Raw genomic sequence first — 7,901 nt, forward strand, 5'->3', positions numbered from 1 at the left:
GTGTGAGAGAGAGTGTGAGAGAGAGTGAGAGAGAGTGAGAGAGAGAGTGTGTGAGAGTGAGAGAGAGAGTGTGTGAGAGTGAGAGAGAGAAAGTGAGTGAGTGTGTGAGTGAGAGAGTGTGAGTGTGAGAGAGTGTGAGTGTGAGAGTGTGAGTGAGAGAGTGTGAGTGAGAGTGTTCTCCATCATTATAAATGTTGTCTTTTATTTTATTAAGTGGGCGGGCTTAACATCTTTCTGAAGCAGTGATTGGTTAGACAAGCGAAACAAACTAAAGTGATCCATGTCGATCTCAAAACTATCGCTCCTACAGCAACTAGTCTATAACGTTTGCACAAAGAGTGGAAGAATCTTTTCTGAAATCTTAGCAAACCAAATTTACAAGTTGCCAGAGAACATGTGCATGCTACAGATTTAAAAACCAGGAGCCTCATGAAAGAGGTCTGTGGTCCGAAGTCCTGTTACCTATTGTCTTTTTTTTCTTCTTTTTTTAAACCCATTATAATGAAGCTTTTCTATGTATTGATATTGGCAACAATGAGATTTTTACGTTGAATAACTTAACATTGAATAACATTATATTCTCACTTAATTGACACCATGTATAAGGTGGCCCCTGACAGCTCTGAAACTCTGATTTTGGACTATTATTCGAATTTCAAACGAAAGGGGTGAAGCGATCCCAGACCCTTTTCTTAGAAAAGCGAGAGCACACGGTAGAAATAGGATGGCACCCAGGATACACTTGAGCTCCATGTTAAGATATATATTTTTTTTAGAAGTATCATAGCATGCACTGGTTGACCAAGAGAATCATAGCAATACAATTTTACCTGAATAAATAAACTCTTGTAGAACTAAATCATCCCAATAACACAATGCAGATTTGCTCACCTGGTTGGTTCATGAAACACATGACATGCGACTGGAGCCAACGACAAAAGAGTTAAGCTTGATAGCGGCGGCCATTTTAAAGAGGTTTTCCAGGAAGTGGGTGATGGATGCTGATGCTGTAGATCGATTAGTGCAGTGTCTCCTTCTGGACAGGAGGGGTAGTGCAGCGCTATCACTAATGTGAAGCAACATTTTTTTTCTGTTTTAAGCTGGATCCCAAGAACAATTTAGATGTTATAAAGACAAAAAATATATAATTTGTATTCTGTTATTTTACTAAAATATCTTAACACTCACAACACATACTGTAGCTTTGTTAAAATGTATTATGGGAACAGAGTTCCAAAACGATTTTCTAATTATAATTAGGATTATTGTCCCAAAATCCCAATACAAAACATAGAGAAGCTACAATAGTTCGATAAAATGTGCATTAAATGTAAGTGATTTATGAATCAATTATAAAAAAAAAATGATCAGGAAAACGAAGCCTTTCCATTTACAATAAACTTAAATAAAGTGATTTAACTGATCTCAATTTTAAGTAAAATTATATGTACGTATAAAGTTGATCTACTTAAAAATATTAGCACGGAAGAAGGGATTATTATTGTTTTGCTTTTGATGTAAAATGTAATGTTCAGACAAATTATTGTCTTTAATGACTCATAACTACAACCCGTAAATGTGATTTTCCTGGTACTTTTATCGATGTCATCATATTTACTCAAATGATGCAAATGTATTTGACCCTGCATCACAAGACTGCAATAAAAACCCTGCAGTTCACCGAGGACAGACTTTCATAACAGCTTCATCTTGTTGATGCATAATATTGTTTGCATGTTTTCATTATACACACCTGAATCACAAAGAAAATTCGTTTTTCAGTTATTAAGAAATAAAAGTAAAAAATGTCCTTATTGAATAGTGATATTAAACAATAATACATACATGTTGTATGTGTGTGTTGTTTTTTTTAAATGTACATCAGTGAACGTTTAAAAGAAACAACAAACAACTATTTGTTCTACAAAAATTTCTGATGGTTTTAAAAACATGTTTGATTCATTTGCCATTTTCAATTACAAAGACAATTGCCAAGTTTAGTTTGGTAAAGTAAAAATGCAAATACATTTCTAATTACTTTTTGGTTTGTTTCAAGTTTTTTGTTTAAATATTGTAGGCAAATATGGTAAAAAATAAAATAAAAAACAATGTTTTTTAATTGTGCTTTTAGGAAACATGGATGTGAACATATTTTAATAACACAACAACAAAAACGCCAGTTGTACAACAACTATTTTACGAATTCAGAATTATTATAAACAACACCGAATTGACAACCAAACCCTGCAATACTTTGTGCTTTTTCAGGTTGATATTTAATAATAGGTTTAATAGGTTGTTAGCATTCCAGCCAATCCCGTCTTAGCCTGCTGGTTAAAAGGGGGCGGTGCGCACACTTCTCTCTCGCTCTGAATGGCTGGAGGCTGAGTTCCCACCTCAGCCAGCGTCCTACGCTTCCGCTTCCGGGGTCAGAGGTAGGCTGTTGGCGACGACTGTGTTTCTGTCGTTGTGTTCTGTCCAGCTGTGTGGTAAGCTCATTGATCCTTTTGATAGATTCCTCTCTGGGTGTGTGCTTGGCTGCGTGTTGCTTCCCCTCTGCAACTTCGTTACGAAGTGGGTGACGCTGTTTCGTGCCGATGTTTTGATCGGTATGTGGCTAGGTGATTAGCACGTATTGAGCTTTTCCACTTTGCACATGGGTTTTGTGGTGTTCCCAGGGATCCCCCCTTTTTGTTGGACATCTCTCACCGTAGGTGTCAGCCCTGAGCAAGGTAGTCGTAACCAGCTTTGGTTTTCTATTGTGGTAAAATAATATATATAAATAATAAATATTCTTACTGAATTACTGTCTCTGCTCCTTTCCCACGAATGAACCTAAGTGCTTACCTTTACATTAATATTCTCTGGGTGAAATTCCCAGGGTGGCGTTGTTGATAAACACACAATTACATAAGCAATACTGTACCCGTGCTCGTGCTGCCACAAACATCTATAGTGACTCGTTTTTTAACTAGATTTAATGTTTTTTAGTTACATCCTTAGACCACATTTCACTGGCACTGGCCACTGCAAACACTCCACAAGAGACACAATATACGAAATTATCAATTTTAAATGTTATCCTTACATGGAAAAGACAAATGTCTTTAAAAGTTAGCAACACACGAATGCCTTTATAAAATAATAATAATAACTTCACCCAATGTATAGGCAAATTGTTCTATCAATAAATTCAGCAGAAGAATTGAGAAGGTCAACATTTTCATTACAAATTGAAATTAAGAGTTCAAATAAAAGAATATTTTGTGATTCTCAGGGTTAGTCTCCGTATAATCGTTACCATCAGTAATCATTGTTTATCTTATCTAAAAACAGCACTATATTCATTCCTTACATCTACATGAACATTCATCTATTTCAATTTGAAGCCGACCATCCTGCAGCCCGGATTTAGACCCAGGGCCTTTAGTTTGACACGGGGGTATATTGAAAATGTAGAGTAAACTATTAAAATATAGATGCATATCTGTTCTCACTATCATTTATTTCGCTGCCCCATGCACATTGTTATATATATTATATACAATTTCAAATTTTTGAACCTTTCTTCAAAATGTTTTTGAGGGCTAGAAAAAAAGGTATAATTTGACTGATTTAAATCACTCATACTTGGCCAAATGGCCAAAAATCGACGTGTCCGAAAATTGAAAAAAAAATGTCGGAATACTTAAGTATGATATCAGACGGACCATGTGAGCGCAAAAAATTGTTGCCCAAATGTGTAAAATGTTTTTTGAAGGCTTGAAAAAAATGTATAATTTGACCGATTTTAAACAAAGGGGTAATATTGTCAAAAAATTATTGTATTATCTGTTTTTTTTATATTTTTCAAATCATCACTTGGAAATAACCCTTATTATCTCACAATAGAAAGAAAATCTATTTTTTTATATTACTTATACACAGTAGCGGTTTTAGGTAGGGGCAGCCGCCCGGGGCGGCATTTTTTCATGACATACGGGGGGGCGGCACGAGCGCTTGATAACAAAAATTAAAATGCGCCTCTGCAACACGGTTTTGTATGAGGTGTGTGCGCGCATTAGTTTTATGTTTTTTATATTAAATGACATTATTGAACATGACATATGAGTACATTTGAGAACATTTATTTCCTCTAAATTAAACCAAGCTAGAAGTTTCCATGTTAAATAATTATTTATTTATTATATTCATTTAAAGTCTTATTCTTCCTTTAACTTTCTTTTCGAATAATAATCTATTGTTATTAGACTTTAGACTCTTTATTGTCATTGCACAGCAGTGAAAAACTGGCAACGCAATTTCGTTGCTTGGCAACGTTTAAGAAACACAGCATAATATTAGCAAATATTAATTAGTTATAAATAGAGCAGTATAATATACACAGAATAAATTAATGTTGTAAATATTGCATTAACTAAATGTATATAAAAGTATAAATATAAATAAGTAAAAAAATAGTGCAACATATACGTATATAAATAGACGAATAAATAATGTTTTAAATAGTGCATTTAATAGTTGTTATATATACTGTAATTGTATGATGTTTACATGTAATATCAGAACATTTTAATATCTACATATATGCTGAGGTTTAACTCCCACTACCAGAAATATGTATGTGTGTGATATGTGTCATTTAATTTTTAATATATTATTTTTTCTTCTTCTTCTTCAAAGCCCATTTAAACAGGCACTATAGTCATCATGGTATAAGTATGTTGTATATATTCACAGTAAGTGTAAATATCGACGATAAAAAAAACTAATTCACTTTTAAAACAAAGTGTAAAACTGTAACAAATAACAAATGACATTTTTTTTTCCACTTTTTAGTTGCTCACATGAAGAGAACTGGTGACATTAGAAGTTCACAACTGGACTCCCTGAGACTTGTGTAAAAGTAATGTTAGGATTGAGAAGAATTGGGATTTTGACTTATTATTTTAATTCACATTTTTAAAGAAAATTATGGATGAATTGCTGATAAACCCAAAAGTTAAAAAAGGAGATAGAAAGACAGAAACAACAGCGCCATCTACTGCTAGAATCGTGACGCTCATATAGTTCACGATCTGGGGAATCAAGGATCCATGCGCATGTGCGTTGGATTAAAAATACACAACTTTATTTAAATAGCCGGTGACAAACCGTCACTTCGAGACTCAAAGCGTCGATTTTTATGGAAAATAACAGATAAATAATTCATCATGTCTTTACATTCTACTGGTTTCAATTAAGATAACTATTAATATAATATTTAACAAATCACAAATAAATGTTTCGTTGGACAGAAAAAAAATGAGATTACTTAAGTAATTAAACATTCAGTCAAACATTAAGTTTCATAAACATTCATGTTATTTCTTTAATTTCTATTCTTTAAAAAAAGTTATGAAATTACCAAAAAAAAAAAGGTTGCTTCATACGAATGGTTTTCTAAAAGTGTCTCAAAAAATATCTGAGATAAAATTTACCAAAAGAATATTACGAGACTCATTCAGGAATAAAAATAAAAAAAACGTTAGTCACGTGATTCCCTCCACGAAGATTTCCCTTTAATTGTTCGCACCTGTGTGATGCGCTGGATTAGTGACACCTGTGCAGGTGAGTTCAGGAGCTCATGGACATGATGTCGTGCTAACACAGGGGTCGGGAACCTTTTTGACTCAGAGAGCCATGAAAGCAAAATATTTGGAAATTTATTTCAGTGAGAGCATATAAACAATATTCAGATGTAAGAATCTGTGCTTGACACGAATTCAAGCCCTTTTCATTTGTTCATCAAAATCAACAAAGAATTCAGACGGGTTCATCCCTTTCCATGCCTCCATTTCAATATGTCCATCATATTCAAATGAAGCACAAGACTAAAATTTCTCCATTTCTGTGATCATGAAAAAACAAAAACAAATGAAAACATGAATTCAAACTAACAGTTTATATTTGTTAATTTTAAACATGTCTGATATGAATCACACAAGTGGATTAATTAAATTTCAGATGAAGTTTAACGAGAATAAAACTGTTAAATAAATAAATAAATCAGTAACTTCACATCATCATCGCTTTGTCTGATCGTCTCTGACGTCATTAGAATGTGTGTCTCACCTGCACCTGTTTAACGTGTTTGTGTTTGAGCGTATTCTTATTATATTCATGAGATAAAGGTAATTTACAAATAGTCATCATGTGATGGTGTATTAATACAAGTGTGTTTTAAGAACGCGATCACAAAAGGAAAACCAGCATTTGTTGCGCTTTCATTGGAACCTGCAGCTTAACTTTGATGGACCTGACGTCATGTTTCTGTGACTCTCGTAGAGAAGAACCTGAAGCGATCAAACGCGCATTATTTTGTTCGATATATTATTTAAAAAAAACAAGCTTATAATTCTATATCGTTTTTCTGAATTGCGTAAAATGACTGTCGCACGGTTTGCTCTTTTTATTCTCGATTCATATGATCTTTTCCGTGCGTTCAGTGGAAGAGGCGGGAGCTCTGATTGGCTGCTGTGCATGTCAATCAAATTTTCAACCAATCGGCGCAATAACCATTTGATTAATATGCACAGCAGCCAATCAGAGCTCTCTTTACTATTTTCTTATATCATATTTTATTAAATCACGCTATCTACTCGCAACATCGACCGGTCGATCGACGTATTGCCCACCCCTGAAACAAGTGATAATATTTTATGTTTTATCTGAAAAGCCGAAATCTGCGAGCCAGATGCAATCATCAAAAGAGCCACACCTGGCTCGCGAGCCATAGGTTCCCGACCCCTGTGCTAACAGGTGAGTCCGTTGCTGAGGTTTAAACTTTGTTACATGTAAATGATACTGAAAAAAGGGGTGTTTTTAGAATAATAATAATAATAACTTGATTATTAAAAGATTAGTGATGAGTCGTTAAGAAGCGTTTCAAAACACTGTATTGATACTGTGTCACTGAATACTGACACGTCGCGTGACACTGCGCATCCGCATCTTTTTTTTGTATGCGCGTGCGCATCTTTTTTTTGTATGCGCGTGCGCATCTTTTTTATGTATGCGCGTGCGCATCTTTTTTATGTATGCGCGTGCGCATCTTTTTTATGTATGTGCGTGCGCATCTTTTTTTGTATGCGCATCATTTTTATGTATGCGCGTGCGCATCTTTTTTTTGTATGCGCATCTTTTTTTTGTATGCGCATCTTTTTTTTGTATGCGCGTGCGCATCTTTTTTATGTATGCGCGTGCGCATCTTTTTTATGTATGCGCGTGCGCATCTTTTTTATGTATGCGCGTGCGCATCTTTTTTATGTATGCGCGTGCGCATCTTTTTTATGTATGCGCGTGCGCATCATTTTTATGTATGCGCGTGCGCATCATTTTTATGTATGCGCGTGCGCATCATTTTTATGTATGCGCGTGCGCATCTTTTTTATGTATGCGCGTGCGGGGGGGGGTGGCGTTGGGGGGGAGGCTCACCCGGGGAGTAATTCAGTGTAGAACCGCCACTGCTTATACATGCTTTTAGTCTGATGATGGTCACTTGGTAAGAGACCACTGGAGGGCGCTATGGTAACATTTTCCCGGGTAGTCTATCTGTGTGAAATCTCGGACCTTTCTTCAATGAGCAATTTGTTCTACTATATTAAATTATGATTAATTACCTGTTTTTGTAAATGGTTTAACTGGTTCATAATGATTCATAATTGTTATTATTTTGACCATTTTATTTATGAAACTTCACTGGTTTATGAAGTTAATATTATCTTCATTTTTGAAACTGATAAATAATTCGGTGCATTGCTTTAGACACAGTGAGCTTGGAATCATACAGAACATTGGATAAATATGAGGTCAAGATGGACTCAAAAGAAATCTTATTAGGTTAGTGATTGACAACCATC

The sequence above is a fragment of the Callionymus lyra genome, chromosome 15, assembly GCF_982586985.1.
Source record: "Callionymus lyra chromosome 15, fCalLyr1.hap1.1, whole genome shotgun sequence".
Classification (NCBI taxonomy): domain Eukaryota; kingdom Metazoa; phylum Chordata; class Actinopteri; order Syngnathiformes; family Callionymidae; genus Callionymus; species Callionymus lyra.